The 21,693-nt window shown below is 33.4% G+C and overlaps 1 protein-coding gene across 3 annotated transcripts in view; it reads right to left on the bottom strand.

Annotated features, from left to right (window-relative positions):
- Positions 1 to 21,693, bottom strand: part of SUPT3H (SPT3 homolog, SAGA and STAGA complex component) — a 426,450-nt gene that overhangs the window by 199,086 nt on the left and 205,671 nt on the right. The window lies entirely within an intron of this gene.

The raw sequence follows: 21,693 nt of genomic DNA on the forward strand, positions 1-21,693 counted from the left end.
CAATGTACCAACAGTATGCAAAACATAGCCCAAAATGTTCTGATTCTTCCAAATTCCATAGTTCTTCTAAATTCAATTAAGGAAAGGAAAAGTTTTCTTGATTTAAAATTCTCTGAGTCATTTCTTATCATAAATAATAATGATCTAAAATTACTATGTTTGCATGTACCTAAGATTATAATAAATGCCATGTGTCAAAGAGGGTATTACTATAGTAATTTTCAATATCTATATAATTAGTTCACATAATATATTTAATGGTCTGTTACATGTTTTGCTGGCAAGTTTCTATATTTACTAACCCCATAATTTTAAATTAGAAAATTATATTTCAACCTACTGTTTTTATTTTGACTGCATCCAAAATATATTAATTGTGGCATATATAGTCAATAAGTGGGCCATTATTTTTCCAAGGTGTGTAAAATACATACATAGTGATGCCAACTGCATTAAAATTTCCTGCCAAACAGGGAAACAATTAAAATTGTGTTAACTATAAAATCAGGATCACATTAATTTTAATAAAAGGTAAAGATTTACCTTTTTTTAAAACTTCAGACATGCAGTCATGTGAATGGTAACCTAATGCTGACTGTATAAAATATGAACTTAGCAAAGGTTTCACAGCTGGTTTTGATCAGCTTCCTTTGTTTAACATTAAAAGTTAACTTCCAGAAGACACATACAAGTTACACATCCTACAGGTAATGATTACCAGATGGAGATGTTCTTCCTGTCACTATGTCTGATATCTTAAAGAATATTAGACATAGTAAGAAGTGAAAAAACAACTTGGACAAAAATTCTGATGTTTTCTGTAGTACAAACAGACTGTTCCTGACTTACCCTGACCAGCAAAGTAAAGACTCTTTAGCATCAAAATGACTTTGTTCTGTTATAACAGAATGAATAAGGTTATATTCAGCATACATGACAAAACACTTTTAAATATTAAAACAACACTGTTAGTTACTATCTCCTTTTTCCAGACAAAATGATTAAGTTGCAATTTACTGAGTAACACCAATGACATTTAATTCATCATCAGTTTAGAATAAAAAGGTTGCTATCTCACTGTCACACATGCTACCCTATGTCCTATAACCACTCAACTTATTGTAAAAACTCTGGGAGCCAAAATGGCAGTATTCCATCAGGGCCAAAGAATAGTCTCTTTGGCCCAAACTGTTTATGTATTGATATGATAATAGGCTACCCCTAAAAACAGCAATTAGGAAATAAACTAAAAACTTTAAAGGTCCTCAATTTCTAATAAATGAGGTCTGGTAGTTTTAAAATTTTATTTTCCTTTGTTTTTCTTCATGTAAGCTATATTCCTTTAAAAATGAACTACTTTTTTTTTTCTCAAATTGCTCTCCTACCTAACTCCATAATTATTTCCAACATCTGTGATATCAGTTATCACTACTTCCTAGCCCGGCACATGTTACTTCCTTCATGAGGCTTTCCCTGATTCTTAGAGAAAGAACTAATTTCTTCTCCATTGAACCACTGTAACATCCCATACACATTCCTTCTTCATTAGAATTATGTTCACTTTAGAATTTACCACATCCACTACTAGACTATAACCTCCCTGAAAAGGCTGAAGTTCTAATAAAACACCTGATGTAAATTCTTGATTTTGGTAAATATATAAGAAATATTCATAATATAAATGAATAAACTGCTGGGTTTCTGCAGAGCCAAGTGCAATGGTGATATGAAAGATGTGATTTTTTTTACATTTATGTAATCAAATGGCATATGATTGATAGAAAAAAATAACAAAGACATGTAAAGAAAGACAGATTAAAATAAAATTTTTTAAAAAGCCCATGCTTCAATATACCTTTCTGCTGAAATTTCAAGAAATTAAAAAATGTAGATTTGGAAGCTAAAAAGAATACATAAAAATAATACTGAGAAATTTTATTTCTTGAAATCTTTTAATGTTTTATTTAACTGGGAAATGTTAAATTGCAGTGGTAGACCAAAACCTTGAGTAATTGCTAAAAGACAGAAATTAAACAGAATTAGACCAATGGAATATTGATTGGAAAAAAAATCCAAGAATAAAAGAGGACTGATCAGGAGGTAAGAGCAATTTCTGGGAAGTTCTAAACTCAAAGAGGGTAAAACAAAAGGGACCTTTGGAGCAATAGTCTGACTGATTAATGGAGAAACAGCTGTGACTTATCAAGAAAAAAAGTCAGCATTTTCTTCAGTAGAGTTGAAATGAATTCATTGGAAGGTAGATTTCATGGGGAGCAGGGGTGGGACAGCAGGTCCATTCAGAGCCTGTGCCCTACCTAGAGCCTTACAATTCTCTGCTTAGTTTTAAAACAACTACTTCCAAGTTATGAGTGGGCTTGTCACAGGTATAACCTCAGAAAATTACAGCACTTCATGTGAGTATGCACCTCTAAATTTAAGCCTGGATGAGAGGGCTGAGGTACCCCACAGAGACCCCTCAGCATGAAACTAGGGTTGTGAAGAGAAGGGGAACAGACTATACAGAATGCCACTATTTCCCACATGACACACTGTGAAGTTGGATAACTCAACATTGAACCTGGTGGCCCAGGTTATTAAAAAGATATTTATCAAGACAGAAGATGGAACATATTTTATGTAACAGATTAATTCATAACTTAAATATATAGACATATAACTTATGGTGATTGATAGACTAATTTTCAAAACCAGAACACTATTTTGTTTTTCTACAGAGTAAAAGAAAATGTTTAAAATATGCAAAACAGGGCCTCCCCGGTGGCGCAGCGGTTGAGCGCTGGGTTGCGAAGCTGCCCGCAGCCTCTGCGGCACCGGTTCGATCCCCGGCTGCTCCCCGGCCACCGGAGGAGGGTCCCACATGGCGCGCAGACCTCTCCTGCTGCCCGCTGCTCCCCTCAGCAGTGTACTTCGGTCCTTCTGCCTGCTCTGCTCCCCGCTCTGGCTCTGGTGAATTCTCTCACCCTCCCGCGCTTCTGACTGTACCCAATGCATGTATAAACAAAATAAACAAACAAATAAAATAAATAAATAAATAAAAACATGCCTCTATAAAAAAAAAATAAAATAAAATAAAATATGCAAAACATGTAAATATATTTCCTACATTACCCTTTCTGAGTGAAAAAAATTTGGGTAAACTCTAACCAAGTTAATAAATTAGAACAAAAAGGTTTATGAACTAAAAGAATGAGGCAAAAAATGAACTTTGCTAGAATTGATTAAATATGATTAGATATTGAAGAGACTATTAAAGATCATTGAAATAGAAGAAACATACCTCCAACAGTACTATGCAATTAAAAATATTTAACCATCTTAGTAAAATGTAGGAATTCAGAAGAAAAAAATTCAATGAAAACAAAAACCAAAAGTTGGTTCTTTGAAAAGATCAACAGAACCATTAAAACTCTAACCAGGCTAAGAAGAAGAGGGAAAGGACAAAGGACACAAATTACAGGTATTATAAATGAAGGAAGAAACATCACTATAGATTCCACAGATATCAGTATCAAAAGAACGATAATGACATCCTAAGAACACTATGTCAACATATTTGATAATATAGATGAAATGAGCCAATTCCTTGAAAGATACTATCTGCCAAAATCATACAAGAAAACTGAGAAAATCTGAATAGGCATATATCTATTAAAAATTTTAAATCAATAATCAATAACCTTTCAAAACAGAAAGCACAAAGTCACAGGTGAATTCTACCAAACAGATTAGGAAAAAATTCTATCAATATTCTAAAATCTCTTTCAGAAGATGTAGCAAAGAGAATACTTTCTACATCATTCTATGATGCTGGCAATATCTTAATACTAAAACTAGACAAAGGCATTACAAGAAAACTATAATTTTTCATGAACATAGTTGCAAAATCCCCCCCAAAATAGCAAATTTACTCCAATAATGTACAAAAATTATTATACACCATGACTGAGTGGGATTTATCTGAGGTATTCAAGACTGGTTTAATATTAAAAAAATCAATTAATGTATTCCATTGTACCAAGGGACTAAAGAAGAAAAATTAGTGATCTTAATAATAGATCCAGAGAAATCATATTACAAAAGCTAACACCCATTCATGATTTAAAAACTCTCTCTAATTAAGGGTAGAAGGGGAAATTCCTCAACTTGAAAAAGAGTATCTACAAAGTGAGAAACTAGAAACCTTCCTATCAATTTCTGGAAGAAAGTAAGGATGTACCCGCTCCACATTGCTTTTCAACATGATTCAGGACATATTTACTAATGCATTAAGATAAGAAAAAAGAAATAAAATGGATATGTGTCAGGAAGGAAGAAATAAAAGAGGTACTGTTTATAGGTGACATGGTTATCTATGTAGAAAATCCTAAATAATCACTTGTTTCCTGAAACTAAAGTCTCCTGAAACTAAAAAGTGATAATAGAATTTCAAGCTAGAATGTTAATATATAAAGCAAATCACTTTCCTACAGATTGACGATAAGACACAGTGGAATTTGAAACTAAACACAATACTGTTTATATTAACACCCTAAAAACAGATATTTAGATACAAACCTAATGAAATATGTACAATATCTATATGGGGAAAACTACCAAACTCTGACAAACAAAATTAAAGAACTAATAAATGGAAAGATAGTCTATGGTAATCAACAGGAAGAGTGAGGGTTGTCAAGATGTCAGTCCTACACAACTTTATAAATTCAGTGCAATCCTAATCAACATCCCAGCAAGTTATTTTGTGAACATTAAAAGGTGGATTCTATAGTTTGCATGGGAGGAGGGGGGAGAACAAGGTAAATACAATATTAAGCTGAAGAATGCTAGAGGACTGACACAATCTTACTTCACGACTTAATATAAAGCTTCAAAAATCAGGGCAGTGTAGTATTGACAAAAGAATAAATACATAGATTAATGGAATAAAAAGAGAGCCAACAGAAGTAGATTCATGTTAATACATAGAAAATGATATTTGACAAAGAAGCAAAGACAATAAAATGGAACAAAAATGGTCTTTTCAACAAATAATGCTGCAATTAGATGTGACTTTTTCAGATGCATTCCTAAAGGCATAATCCGGAATAAAATAATTATAATCGATAAGCTGAATGTCATTGAAATTAAAAATTTCTGCTCTGGGGCTATAAAATATTTTTTTATTCTTTGTATTCATAAGAAATACAATGTTAATTAAACTTATTGAGGTAATCATTTTATAATATATGCACCAAGTAATTATGCTATACCTCTTTTTTTTTTTAAAGATTTATTTATTTATTTATACAAGCACTGGGTACAGTCAGAAGCACGAGAAGGTGAGAGAATTCACCAGAGCCAGAGCAGGGAGCACAACAGGCAGAAGAACCGAAGTACACTGCTGAGGGGAGCAACGGGCGGCAGCAGAGGTCTGAGCGCCATGTGGGACCCTCGCCTGGTGGCCGGGGATCAAACCAGTGCTACAGAGGCTGTGGGCAGCTTCGCAACCCAGCGCTCAACCACTGCGCCACGGGGGAGGCCCTATGCTATACATCTTAAACTTACACTGTGCTGATGTCAATTACGTCTCAAAACTGGAAAAGGAAGAAGAGTATTTTACTATAAGTGATTAAATATGATTAGAAATAATTATATGTTGGGCCTCCCTAGTAGCACAAGGGGTTAAGACACAACCTATGAAGCTATCTGCAGCCACTGCAGCATGAGTTTGATCCCCAACCAGGGAGCTACCCACATGGCGCAGCAGACCTCTGCTGATGCACCTGCTGCTGCCCTTAGCAGTGTATTTCAGTCAATCTGCCTGTTCTGTTCCCCACTCTGTCTCTGGTGAATCCTCTCACCCCCACTGCTGGCCTTTACCCCAGTTCTTGTATGCATAAATAAATAAATCTTTAAAAGAAAAAGTAACAATTATATGTTGATAGGGAGACTATTAAAGATTATTGAAACAGGGCCTCCCCGGTGGCGCAGCGGTTGAGCGCTGGGTTGCGAAGCTGCCCGCAGTCTATGCGGTGCCGGTTCGATCCCCGGTTGCTCCCCGGCCACCAGAGGAGGGTCCCGCATGGCGCGCAGACCTCCCCTGCCGCCCGCTGCTCCCCTCAGCAGTGTACTTCGGTCCTTCTGCCTGCTCTGCTCCCCGCTCTGGCTCTGGTGAATTCTCTCACCCTCCCGCGCTTCTGACTGTACCCAATGCTTGTATAAATAAATAAATAAATAAATAAATCTTTAAAAAATAAATAAATACCACATATTGCTAGATTTACTTTGAAAATAAATGTACTGATATTTAAAATAGTTTTAAAACAGATGACAAAACAGCTATAAAGACAGGAAATGACAATATTTAATAGGAAATATGGTACTACATAATAATGAAAGTCAAAACTTAGGAAGATAAAAGTTATAAATCTGTATATTCACATAAGATAGAAGCTAAATCTTTAATATAAAATTTTGTAAGTTCAAAAACTTAATAAGAAAATGTAATTTGAGGTAGAAATTTTCAATACATTTTTTTCAAAGTAGTCAGATTGAGTAGAATAAATTTATACATGGAATATTAGTCATGTATTTATCTGTTTTATATGTGTTATGTAAGTGCACATACATATCTCTATCAGTTCTTGAATGAAGAATAATTTTTTTCATGCCCACAAAAATCAAATAAAAATTGACCATGTATTTGCTACACACATAGACATACAACTTGAACAAATTTTTAAAATACAAAATGTAATGGCTATACTCTGTACACACTGCAACAAAATTAAAAATAAAAATGACTGTAAAATTACTCAAAATACTTGGCACAATTTCTGTTGAGAAAAGAAATTAAGCTTTTTACTTATAATTACATAATAACAAATGACCCAGGAAGCTACAGGTCAGAGTTAAAACTGTAATTAAGAGAAAATGAATAGCCATGAATCTAGCACTGGTAAAAGGAGAAACGTTAATGAATTTAATCCTAATCTTAAGAAATTAGAGAACAGAGAAAAATAAAATAAACCAGAAAGAGGATCTAAGATAAAAGAATTTAGTCAAAGAGAACACAGAAAATACAATGTAGAACTAATAGATCAATCCAGTTCTCTTAGAAGACCAGTAAAACTGATAAATTCCCTTGGAAATTAATTGAGGAATATAAGGAAGAGAGTAAATGTAGCCAATATAAGAAATGACTGTTCCATAGGTGTAAAGGAAAATGATATTTCTTTAAACTTTCTGATAAATCTCTCACTATTAGAAACTCAGAAACAAGCAAATTCTAATAATCATGCTATCTTTAGTACTGGATCTTCTAAATTATCTGATCTCAAGAACTGAACAGATTTGGATAGCAAGAGAAATAATTCTGTACTAAGTGTAAACCTACTGCTACCGTATTAGTCTGGATTAGGTTTAAATGCACATCAAAGAACAATAAATAATAACAGTATTATAAATAAATGGAAATTTTTTCTTATGCAAAAAAATTAAAAGATCCTAAAGGAGATATTTAGTAGAAGAAAGACTCTTCTTTCACATCTCCAATTTGTTGCATAGTAATACCTGACTACAAAAGATGCTGGGAAATGGAATCTTTTGTTCTGAGCAGCATTGTATAAATTCAGTTCATTTGTTAGGGAATAAAATGAGAAAAGATGAATAGCTAAGTAACTAGTAATTGCTGCCACTGCAACAAGTTTGAAACATAAAAAAAAGTTTTCTGAGGGAAACAAATTATAAAATTTAACCTCACAAGTAGAAATACTAAATTTTATGTCACATTATTTAAATTTTTGTTCAAATATCATCACCTTTGAAGTAATAATTTTATCCCTCTCTTTCCTTCTCCTACATTATTTTCTTAAGAACAGCTAACATTAGCTGGTATTTTTTACTCACTTATTTATCATATTTGTGGCACACCAAAATATGAATTGCATGAGGGAGGGACTTTGTTTTATTCACATCTATCATCCCAATACCGAAAACAATACCTAACACTGTTATCGATAAACCTGTCATGAATGAATAAAGTATGGAGCCCCCACATGGCTTTTAATCACTATCCAATCCATCTCTGTTAAATATAGTATAATTGGAGAGATGGGATTTTACTATCAAATCAGAATCCATATAATTATAAATTTTAACAGGGCTTTTTCTTAAGAGTAGCAATATAAAATTGCAGTAGTTGCAGAACATTTTAATCTTGGGCCTGATAAAACATTAACCTAGAAATTATTCTAAAATAACCACCTGTCGAATATTTTTTCATATGCCTGTTGGCCATTTGCATTTCCTCTTTGGAGAAAAGTCTTTTAAGTTCTTCTGCCCATTTCTTGACTGGATTATTTATCTTGTTTTTGTTGAGCCATGTGAGTTCTTTGTATATCTTTGTGATCAGTCCCTTATCAGTTGGATGGAGTGCAAAGATTTTTTTCCCAATCAGTGGGGTGTCTCTCTGTTTGGTTAATAGCTCTTTGGCTGTACAGAAGCTTTTCAATTTGATGATAATCAGGGAAATGCAAATCAAAACCACACTAATACCACCTTACAACAGTAAGAATGGCATAGATCAAAAAAACAAGCAATAACAAATGTTGGCAAGGATGTGGTAAAAAATGAACTCTCCTACACTGCTGGTGGGAGTGCAAATTGGCCCCCGACCACTATGGAAAGCTGTCTGGAGGTTCCTCAGTCTACTAAAAATGGAGCTATCATATCACACAGCAATTCCATTACTAGGGATCTACCCATAGGACACAAAAACATTGATTCAAAAAAAAAAAAAGCAAAACCCTGTACACCTATGTTTATTGCAGCACTATTTCCAATAGGTAAAACCTGGAAACAACCCAAATGCCCCAAAATAGATGACTGGATCAAGAAGATGTGGTATATATACATAATGGAATATTATTCAGCAATCAAAAAAGATAAACTCATGCCATTCGCAGCAACATGGATGGAGCCAGAAGGAATTATGCTCAGTGAAATGAGCCAGAAGGAAAAAGAAAAACATTGGATGTTTTCACTTATAACAGGAATATAGGGGAACCAAGTAAGACATCAGTGTAAAAAAAAAAAAATAACAGTACAAAACACAACAAAGCAAAAACAGACAATTACAAATCAGAGACATAATGCAGGGGAGGAGGAGGGAGAGGAGTCAGAGGGAGGGAGGGAGGGAGGGAGAACAGAATACTGTGGTGATAGTGCATGGGTGCCTTGGGGAAGGAAATTCTATGGGGATTCAACCTGAGGGGGTGGGGGGAGGAAAATATTGTTTAAAAAAATTAAAAAAAACTTTAAAAAATAAAAAAATTAAAAAATAAAATAAAATAACCACCTATCCCAGCAATTTCAGTCAATTTTTGAACATGAACAGATGTGGAAGGGAAAGTCAGGTAGAATTTCAGTTGATTATTATATATGTATGATGCTTTTCTTAATTTCATCTGGGCTTCTAAATGAAACAAGTAATTTGAATAAAGTAGAATCTAATTAACTTGGAAACTAAAAAAGTGTAACATCTATACACTTTCATTAAGTACCTGGGGAAAATGGATTTGAATTTTACTCAGTCTTTCCTTGTAACAGTAAGGCTTAAATATTTTGATTAAATATTAAGAATTCTAGAGTCAAAGAACTTATATACACTATTACTCAATATAAATGCATACTGACATTCCAAATTACAAATTTCAGCCCTTTTTTAGCTAAGGAATAATATTCCATAATTGTTACTTTATTATTCATTTTTATTGTAGCCTGAAAAAATGTACTCAGAAGTATACCGAAATCCAACCAAAAAAGATGGTGTATATTAGAATTTATTTAAAATGAAGGAATGATAATCAAAATTCTTTTCTAGTTTTTCTCCATTTCTCTTTATCTTTTCTGTTAATCAAGCCAGTATGAAGACCTCATTTGACATCTCACATATCTTAAATGGTGTTTATCCAATAACAGAAGAAAAATACTGAATGGATGAAAGGGTAAGTTTTCTGCTTATCTTGAGAAAAGATATTACATCAATTATAAAACATCAGCATAGTTCCTTAACTACAAACATTATAACTATTACTAAAAGAAATCTAATTAAATTACAACTATCACCTATGTTTAAAATGCTCAATTTTTTATGTTGGAGAAAATCATACTCTGTTCAAAGATACATTTAGATATACAAATATGCTGAAGTTTGCAACAATTTTGTTAGAAATGACTTGAAATTCGACTTGATTGTGTTAATTCTTAAAATCAGTATTCATCTTAGTTAACATTTTTTATCTTATAACAGTGATCTCTACTTTAGTGAAAGTTTTAAAACAGTGAATACAAGTTATTATGAACACCATTCACCTGAATCTCTGGTTTAACAACTACTTACTGCATAAATAAATTTTTTTCCAACTTATATAAACAATTTCCCTTAATTGCAGATAATCTGATACAAATCGAGATCTTTAAACTTTATTACCAGAAAAATTGAAGCACTTAAATTATCCTTAGGAATTCACAGGAAACAGTAAACATAGTATCATAAGGTCAACCATTTTTTAAAAAAAGAGAAAGAAACAATCTTGGTCAACTAGTAATATCAAACCTTCCATGTTTACATGACTAAATGTGATTTGTTACCTCTATCATCCAGTAACTAAACAAAACAATGCAATTGAAGTTGTGACTTGAGGGAATTGTATATATAACAAAGCACTGGAATTTTAACAATCTTGGTTTTAGAAATTCCATCAAGTTCCTTCCACCTCTAAAATTAAAGGCTTTTGTAAGTTTTGCTATGTTCAAAACAACCTAAGCAGTTGATCCATCACAGTGTATTATATGTAACTGGAAAAACTGTCACACTGGTGTAGAAAATAGGAGTAATTAATCCGTGAATAGGAGTTCTTAATCTGCTCTCCAAAAGTTATTTAATATAATTCTATTTCCTTAGCTATTAATAACTAAAATCCAATACTTAAGATACCAGAAATAGCGTACACTAGGTGTCAGTGTAAGAAATGAAAAAATATATTTAAAAACTTGTTTCCAATCAGGTGTATAACAAAGAAATCAAAAGCAGCTGTGACCACATTTATTTATAATTGCATAATTCAGCTAACAAGCCAATCTTTCTTTCAAACAAAAATTTCTGTTCCAAAACCATCATGAGTTTAAAATCAGATTAAACTGATTATCAGAAGTTACAAGTCTTTTGTAACTTCAGTTCTATAAGGCACAGCAAAATAATTTTATTAATTTTATTTCTTCAAAATACACATTTAGAAGAACGGTGTTAAACACAGGCATAAAACTGCAAGTATTATGTTGTACGATTTTTATTGGTGGGAAGAATTATTTTTCAAAATAATAATGCTAGATGATTAATAAAGTATAGTGAATTTTAAATTTTCCCTTGAACAGATGTTTTCTACATAAATGTTAAGATATCAGAAGTTAAAAAGCTTAAAAAAGTCAATTTACAAGTGTAGAACATAAGAGATGTAAAGAATGATTGACTCTACTAAATTCTGGTATGTAGAGGTTATCTATAAAATACAGATGTGAATACTCATATTATTAACTATGCCAATATTTCAGATAAGCTTTTTCTATAGACTCTTCAATATAAAGATTTTTAAAACACAGGCTTTAAAGAGACCATTACTATTAGCAATAACAAAAGGAAAATTAACATCAAAATAGTGCCTCAGATTTCACAAAATACATTCATAATAAAGACCCAAGGCCCAAGAATAATGACTTAATGTGTCCTTGCTCATTTTAGCACAGAGGTCACTGAGGGCTTAAAACTCTATTGATTGAACTCTCCACCCACCAGGCAGTCACCAGCCCCACATACCACAATGGCCTGTAGCCTGGGGAGGTGCTCACACTCATTTATGCATTTCTCTGTTCCATTTCTCAAAGTTCACATCACTCTCTACTCATTAAGTCATTTGATGTGTTTCACAAACAAGTTGAGAAATTTTTTCATACAATATTCTAAGTCATTCATTTTTGCAAAATGTACAAATTTAAACATTATTAGTAATCACTAAGGTATCTTGAGACTAAAAAAATCTAAATGATAATTACATTCAAGTATTTGCTGGGAGGCTGTGACTATGCAGGTACCTCTTTTTCCCTTTATTAATAAAACTGTCCTTTCAAAATGTTAAAAAAAAATTGCTGAAGAAAAATAAATGCTTTTAGTCAATGTTGTGACTATTGAACTTTCACTGATAGTTAAAATTCTATTCCAATTATAGTCATGAAATGGGAGGGCATGAAGTTTATGGAAAATACGTCTAAGGTCCCAGGACTGAAAGAAAAGGCAATTTAGACAGCTTTGTGTATGTAGTTTTTTCCTCAGGGACTGAAAGGTCAGAACTGACCAGAAAGGAACGGGGAATGTTCACATTTAATAAATCATCTAAACTACTAGCAAAATTTTTGAGAGATCTGAAAAAATCATGAATGAGAAGCAGGGTACAAAAAATGGAAGGAGGAGAAACAGATCTATCTATAGATGCTGTGACAGAGACAAGAAAATGGTTGTGGAAATACATACAGTATAGGACTCTTCAAGCTCTACTGGGTCTTCAGTGCCTTTATCCTTGACACTGTGTTACTTCAATATAGATTTAAAATTTGGGCTGTCATTAATTAAATTGTGTTTTCATTAATAGTATGAATCAGTAGTAGGTCATCTATATATACTATCTTATATAAAGTCTATAAGGTAGGTAAATTCCTACAGATGATAAACCAAGACCCAGAGAGACTAAAAAACATGCTCACGGCTGCATAACTAGCAAGTTATAAAGCCAAGATTCAAAGCCAAGAAATGTTTGTATCCAAATACCTTCCACTTCACAAGCATTTCCCAACTGCTGGTTCACTAGTGTTTATGGGTTTTGCAAAAGTAACCAGAGGAGTCACATTTGGAACAATGATTATAAGGGAGCCTCTGCCAACTTACATCTAAATGTACTAACAAGTCACTACTCACACCTTTTTCACTCAGATAAACACTAACTGCTGTCATGGTGGGTAACTAGCTTGAATTTGTTTATTTCTGCCAATATAAGATATAATTTACACTCATAATGCACTACTGCATACAGAGAGTAAATATCATTCAAAAACTGCCATCATCCCACTTAGAGCTAGCAATATCTCTTGCCTAAATACTGTAATATCCTTCTTCAGACAGACATTTCTAGAAGTGGTTGACACTGTGTTACTTCAATATAGATTTAAAATTTGGGCTGTCATTAATTAAATTGTGTTTTCACTAATAGTATGAATCAGTAGTGGCCAGCAGTTGGGAAATGCTTGTGAAGTGGAAGGTATTTGGATACAAACATTTCTTGGCTTTGAATCTTGGCTTTATAACTTGCTAGTTATGCAGCCGTGAGCATGTTTTTTAGTCTCTCTGGGTCTTGGTTTATCATCTGATTCAGTACCTTGAGTTTGAATATGCTATATATAAATGAGTTTATTCTATCTATTTTCCTGATTATGCTACTTTAAAAATTTCAATGCTTGGGGCCTCCCTGGTGGCACAGCGTTGAGTGCTGGGTTGCGAAGCTGCCCACGGCCTCTGCAGCGCCAGTTCAATCCCCGGCTGCTCCCTGGCCACTGGAGGAGGGTCCCACATGGCGCACAGACCTCTCCTGCCGCCCGCTGCTCCCCTCAGCAGTGTACTTCGGCCCTTCTGCCTGCTCTGCTCCCCGCTCTGGCTCTGGTGAATTCTCTCACCCTCCCGCGCTTCTGACCGTACCCAGTGCTTGCAGAAATAAATAAATAAATAAATAAATAAATAAATAAATAAATAAATAAATAAATCTTAAAAAAAGAAAGAAAAGAAAGAATTGAAACAATGTTAGAAAAAAAAAATTTCAATGCCCCCAGCAATCTATGGAATTACATAAAATTCTTTAGTTTGAAATTCAAAGACCTTGAAAATCTGGTCCCAAGCTTCTTTTACATCCCCTTCTTCAGTACATATTTAAGAAAAATAGTTGATACTTTAATTGGAAATCCCCATGGCTTGATCAGAGGTGATGTCTTAAAAACTGATGGCTAAATTTGGTTTCCTAGCAAAAAATGGAAACAGTACAATTTAGCTGACATTTGGAAATAGGAAATCTACTCCTGACATCATTTAAATCCATTATGAAATGCAAACATAGTTTTAGTTATTAATAGCTACTAAGTGGCTTATTATCCAAGCATAAAGACTTAGTTAGAGCAAAGAAACAATTGGTTTTGAACGTCAAATGTAAATAAAAGGATAATTTCTTAATTATCATTCCCTCTTTTGGGAAGATTTAGTCATTATTACTCATTTAGTCTTTATTACTGACATAGATAACTTTTTCCATGTTTACATTCCCAGACTATCAGACAAAGAAAAAAAGAACAAAAAAAAAAACAAACAAACCTGAATTCCAATATTTTATTTCCACAAGAGATATTAGAAAATAATTATTTGTATCATCACCCAAGCTCTAATCTTTATGAAAATATAGTGATTTTATTTTATACCCAATGTAACAAAAATTGCCAGTTACTTAGAAACAGTTAATACTTGTGCTTTTCAATGGAAAAACAAAAGATGTTTGAAATCAAATGCTTACATATTTAGAAAAAAGGAAAATATTCAAGGTTTTAACCTGTATAGGTGACATGATCAATTAGCGTAAAGTTGAGACTTTTTATGAGGGGAGTAAAAATTAATGAAAAGAGACTAAAAAGTCACCCTTTTATTAAATATGGATCATGAGAAATTTGTTATAATACCTCATGATTTCACTTGTGATATTATTGGCAATCTTATTTAAAGTACAGTGATCTTAACAGGAGTCTTCAAAACGGAGCAACTTCAGTCCTCAAGACAAAATACTAGAACTTTTCTTCTCAAAGCATGTTACCAATACAAGTAACAATATTGTATATTTCTAGAAAAGTTCCAATATTTTAATTTTTTAAAAGATTTATTTATTTATGCATACAAGAGCTGGGGTACAGTCCAGAGGTGTGAGGGGTGAAAGGATTCACCAGAGACAGAGTGGGGAACAGAACAGGCAGACTAAGCAAAATACACTGCTGAGGGGAGCAGCAGGCAAGACAGAAGAGGTCTGCTGCGCCATGTGGGTTGCTCCCTGGCAGCCGGAGATCAAACTCATGCTGCAGAGGCTGCAGATTGCTTCTTAGTGCGGTGCTTAACCCCTGGCGCCACCAGGGAGGCCCTATTTTAAACATATCTTTCAAGTATGTTTAAATATCTTCCTTCTTACACATTTAATTACCTTGGTCAAGATGTCTATCCAATGATATCTACTTTAATGTTATAAAATTACCCATTATCCTAGAGATATTTTATTGTCTCCACAATTAGAAAAAGTTGGTACTTGAATGTCTTACTAGTTGCTTTATAGATTGATAGAGTGAAATATAATATGATTTTTAAATGGAATGGTAATTATATTCTATGTATAAAACACAGAATGTCAGATTTTTCTGATATTTAACTTGAGTGAAAAAAGAAACAAAAAATATACAATGTCAGAAATCATGATGGTTTATGAACTTCACTAAAAATGGATATTGACAGCATTTCAATATCAATATACCACACAATTTGAGTTGACACAAATCTCTGTTTAACTCAAGTACTAAGACTCAATCTGGATAGTGGTGATTTTAAGAAAAATTTGTATCTCTTTGACAAATCTGAAATTCTCGGGAACTATGAATTCAGCTTTTAATAGAAGTTTTAGCCAGAACCAGAACTTTCAGCAGAGGTCGGAAATCCAAACATGGCACAAGATCTAAGTAACTTGAACAGCTTAGCTCAAGTCAAGTCACAGAATTCTAACAGGCAAGCAGAAAAAACCTGAAAAACCCAGAGTGGAAAGGAAGAAAGATATTGTTTAAACCTATGCTAAGAAAAACCAGTAACATGAGACACTACTTATAATTTATCAGCTCTATAGGCAGTCTATACTCAGAGGCTTACTATGAAGAACTGAAAAAGAGTCTGTTTGTGGAACCTAGTACAGCAGGAAAACAAAAGACATGCTTGAATGTGGGGAAAGGACTAGAAATTTTTTCCTAGTTGCCTCTTTAGCAAAATACAAAGGGCAAATTTGCAGCAAAAACAAAAATTGTTATTAAAGAGATACACTAGAGTGTGTCCATTTTGTGTTACAGATTAAGAAGTAAATATTTGTTAACTACAACACAAATTGATTTTTTTAGAAGATAAGATACTGTATTATTTCATGCAGCATGAGATGAAAATATATAAGAGAAAATGAAATTATTTAAATAGAAAATATTAGGGCACTCAATCACAAATAAGTGCTTGACAGAAACTATTACTTCATTTTCCACAGTATAGTCATATGAACATAAAGTTGTGGTTTCACTTATTTTTGCAATATAGAGGAGCAAAACAAAGGGTCAGGAAAAAGACAAAACTTGCAAGCTGACAATAGCTCCTAGGTGTACAGCAGGGGAGGTGGAGGGAGCGGGGGGTCAAAATAGGGAAGCAACAAGCACAAGGGACTGTGGTGATGGATTACAGGTGCCATAGTGGTGGGAGAACTACTGGGACTTCACCCGAGGGGAGAAACTAAATAATGTCCAAAAATTAACAGTGATACAAGTAAATAAATGAATTTAATAAATAAAAAAATACATAGAGAAAATAAAAAGAGAAAAAAGAAAATTATAAGTAAAATACAGAACAGTCATCAGTTTGTAGTGACCATATAATGGGTTCTATTTCTTAAGCCACTCTGTAAGTGTACATGTGACATGTGTGTGTATTTTCCACAAAGCAGGTGTGTTTTCACTCTGTATGAGCTAAATATATGGTACTTCATTTTCCCAGCAGTAGAAAGAGACAAAATTGGCCAGGAATTTATTTCCCAGATGGTACTTGTGAACTCCTTTGTCCCGTTCATGTAAACACAAGAGTGTGTTCCGGTTTGCTGAATTACATATACATGCTCTGACTCAGTATAAAGTCTGAATGTTTAGTTAGCTAGAAGACAGTTTCCATTCTGTGATTCATTAGGCCCCCATGGTACCTGTACTTCCTTCATTTTCTCCAATCACAAATTACATTAGTTTGTCCTATTTTGATAACCCTTATAATTGAAGTTCTGCATAGGAAATTTTATTGCAATTTTAAAAAATACTCATAAGCCTTAACTGAGGTGACATAAGTGACAGTCTCACAGAAGTGGTGATGATGACTGAATTGTACCTTGCAAGAGTTCCTTATGCCAGGGGGATTAACTACCAAACTAAAAAGCATTACAAGTAAGAAGGGGTCAAGGGATGGACGAACCCATGCATAATAATCCAGACAGGAGATTTGAGCAATCATTCTTCACACGTATAAATTTGTTATGAATTTGCATAATTAAAGATTATGAAAATAATCCTGAGAAACTGATTCTGAAGTGGAAACACACTACAGTAGACTGAATGGTATACTAGCTGCCTCATACATAAATATAGTGAAAATTCAATATGAGTTTGAAAGAGAATGGTAGATAATTAGATTCTATGCATAGAAAGAAGAGATTCTGGTTAAGTACTCGATGAGAAGAACAATGAAAGCAGAGCTCTAGCCAGAAGAAACCATGACAATTTATGAACTCAAAGGATAGTATTCTTAACAGTATCTATTATAACAGCAACTCAATCACTAATTTGCAGTTGGCACAAATCTCTTCCTACCTTGAATGAAAGATGTAGGTCAACCTGGGGAATAGGGGAATGTTAGGATATGAAAAGGTTTGCATCTTTCCAGTAAATTTGAAAAAGAATTATAATTAATGCTATTAAATAGTCCTATTACCTCAGAATTAATCATAATAGTAACCATTTACTACTAGGGTTATTATAAAGAAAGTACATTATGCTCCTAGAACTTTGCTGATTCCTTTTTTTTAACATTATATCTATTTGTATGACCCCATATCACCACTGTAAAAAAGTAAATTTTACCAATGCCCTTTTCCAAAAATTAAGGAAATTAAGACTTTAGAGGACTCTTTCTAGTGACAATATCTAATTTGTCCTAAACTGAATCATATAAAATTGCCAATGTTCAACCATTCATGAGCTATAAAAATGGCAATTTTACTCAGTTCAAGATTATTAACTTAATTTTTAAAGTGTAATTTGATTTTAAATCCCATGATTTTAATATTCTAATTTATTTTTGAATAAAATCAAAAGCTTTATGTAGACTTTAAACTATATATTTTTATTACTTAACATATTCTGTAATTGTCATGCATAACTCCAGTGAGGACCAATTAACTGGGATCTATGCCACTTACAACCTAATAAGTGAAATAGAAAAACATCAACTGGAAGTGATATATGTTCACTATAGCCCTATTTGCAATAGCCAAGTTATGCAAAAGGGCTAAGTGCCCAATGACAAAGGAGTGGATCAGAAAAATGTGGAAAATATACACAACAGAGAACTATCAGTCATAAAAAAAATTATAACATGGATGGAACTGGAGATAATGCTAAGCAAAATAAGTCAATAGGAAAAAGACAAATACAGGATGGTATCACTTACTTATATATGTAATTCAAAAAAAAAAAAAGGGTCAGACAAAACCAAACCAATTAAAAAAAAAAATCAAACCCTAGACATCTGACTGCAAAACTGAGGCAACCAGAAGGGATGGACAGTGGAGGGGGGGATAAAGGAGACCCAGTGGAGGGAAAAGTAGTATTTTCTTTATTATTTTTGTCTATAAATTTCTGTGACATACAAACCCATTTTCATAGCTTTTGAGGGAAAGTACTAAAATGAGGAAATATGTTTTCTTGAAAATCTGAAACTGGAGAAGGATATAATAATAATGAAATGATATGCTATCTAACTCCATCAATGCTGAATAACTTCCTGGTAAGTAAATGAAGCTGGCCTGATTTCAAGGTTTCATGATAAGCCAAAAATCCTAAGTTTTTATATAAAGATGACCTAACTTTTAAGTGTTAGCAAATAAATTAATGTCTTTAAAAATATAGTGCAACTGAATCTGTATTCCTGGAACATATACAGTAATGTAAACAATATTATCTCAATTAAAAATTAGTTAATTAGATTTTACAATTTATATGTAGGTAATACAAGTGAAATATAACATGTTTCTATGCTATATCCATGCATAGGCCAATCATTCTCATAACTTCTAAAGCTTAGTTCCTCAATTTAATTCAATAAATATATGTTGAAAACTATGAAAGATTTAACATATACTTTTATAGAAATGCCCATGGAGAATTCAGGCTGGGTGGATACCTCTTGTTAAAACACCCCATCCCTGCACATAACAAACAGTATTACCAGTTATCATGTTTTAAAATTAATTTCTCGGTGTTTATATTCATTATTAAATTGTAATTTCCTCAAGGACAAAAATAATTTCTTTTTCACCTTTGTATCACTAAAACCAGAGCTACATTATTGCCACTCAACAGTTACTGAATGAATGAATAAGAAAAATGAATAAATGAAATAAAGAATACTTAAAGATCTAGTAAGCAGAGAAAATTCTGAAACAGTATATGGCACTCTAGAAACTAAATGATGGACTTGGTTACAATTTTGTTCTCAAGTATTTTTTAAAATACAACTTTCATATGGAATGGACATGCTAGAGTCATTTACATAGAGTTTTGAATTGTAGGGCTAAAGGTTTAGTCACATAGGAATTTTTGCATCAGAATAAATATATATATTAGTAAATATATAAATATTTTAAGATACAAGGACTACTGGATCTGGAAATGTATTGCTGCTTCAAGAACACCACAGCTTTCTGAATAGCAACTCTTAAAGTCTTACTACAATTAATGGCACTATGCATGTTTGAGATGCATCCAGATACCATAAAGTAACATAACAGCATAATATGTTGATTTCAAACTATAAATAAAAATAACTTTTTAAAACTATCAAAAGGGCCTCCCTGGTGGCGCAAGGGTTTAAGACACAACCTGTGAAGCTGCCTGCAGCCTCTGTAGCATGAGTTCGATCGCTGGGCCAGCCAGAGAGATACCCACATGGCACAGCAGACCTCTCCTGACTTGCCCACTGCTCCCCTCAGCAGTGTATTTCCGTCAATCTGCCTGTTCTGTTCCCCACTCTGTCTCTGGTGAATCCTCTCACCTCCCCCACCCTGCATCTCTGGCCTGTACCTCAGTTCTTGTATGCATAAATAAATAAATCTTTAAAAAAACTATCAAAAGAGGTCTCTCATGTGCAAATGCATAAACTTCAAAAATTTAAAGGGCAGTACCACGAGAGGTAACAAAACAGTACTTTTTTAATTGAGAAGGCTTAAATCTGAAACTAACAGAATATTCTACTTGCAAATTAATTCCTACTTGGAAGTAAGATATTTTTTACTTTATATCAGTATGAGAAGAAGAAATTTTTAGGCAACACTGTGAAACTGATATGACGTGATTAAAATGTATCATGATTATGATGTAAAGAGGGGGGCTAGAGGAAAGAACAACAAAGTCGGAAAGTGGATTCATTATTGTGGTGGTTATTTTATAATACATACAAATTCCAAATAATTATATTGAACAGCTGATACTAGTATAATATTATTATGTCAAGTATATAGCAATAAAAAATTTAAAAATTGATTTACTGATTTAGGCAATCCAACAATGGTTAGAAAAATTATTAAAATCAAATTTCTAGCCAGATAAGATGGCAAAAGCATACCCCACACTGCTTCTCCTTTTGAATGCAATCAAAAACCTTGGATAGAATGTATAAAATATGTATCTGGGAACTCTGATGAGTAAATACTAGCAGACAGACTTGGAAAGGAAATCAGAACTCAAAATACAAACATCTGCTTGTAAGTTTCATGACTTTTAGTTGCCACTAGTAACTCTTACCCAGAGCATAAAAACTAAGTGAATCTGGTCTATCTGACATACACCAACAGCTATAAGACAAACCCTCTGAAAATGCTCCTAAGAAATGTTGCCTCAAGGAGACAGAAGTTTGGAGCAAGGAATGGTTTGAATACAGATGATAAAATCGGGGGGAGTTGATGGGGCTGTTCTGAGTCTTGATTGTGGTGGTAGTGGTTATAAAACTCATAGATCTGAACAACTGAAACAATAAATTTCAAATTAAAAAAAAAACAAAAAAACATTTTTCTCCGCACAGGGGGTTAAGCACAGCACTGTGAAGCTATCCACAGCCTCTGCAGCACGGATCAGCCCACCAGGGAGTTGCCCATATGGCACAGCAGACCTCCTGTTTCACTCCCCTCAGCAGTGTATTTCAGTCAGTCTGCCTGTTCTGCTCCCCACTCTGTCTTTGGTGAATCCTCTCACCCCCCGCAACTCTGGCCTGTACCCCAGTTCTTGTATGCATAAATAAATAAATATTAAAAAAACATTTTTACTCCATTATTTTATAATAAAGTATTAACATTTTAAAAAATTCCTACTATTTTTTTTCTCCTTTGATTAGCTCAAATTCTGACACACACCAAAATGCACATCTCATGGGAGGCATAGCAGTGGCCAAATGAAAAAAACCACTGGCAGGAAGTTGTAAGAACTCAGAAGAAATGTGAGTTGCTGCAGAAG

Source organism: Talpa occidentalis, unplaced genomic scaffold, assembly GCF_014898055.3.
Source record: "Talpa occidentalis isolate TD23 unplaced genomic scaffold, MPIMG_talOcc4v2.1 talOcc4.2, whole genome shotgun sequence".
Classification (NCBI taxonomy): domain Eukaryota; kingdom Metazoa; phylum Chordata; class Mammalia; order Eulipotyphla; family Talpidae; genus Talpa; species Talpa occidentalis.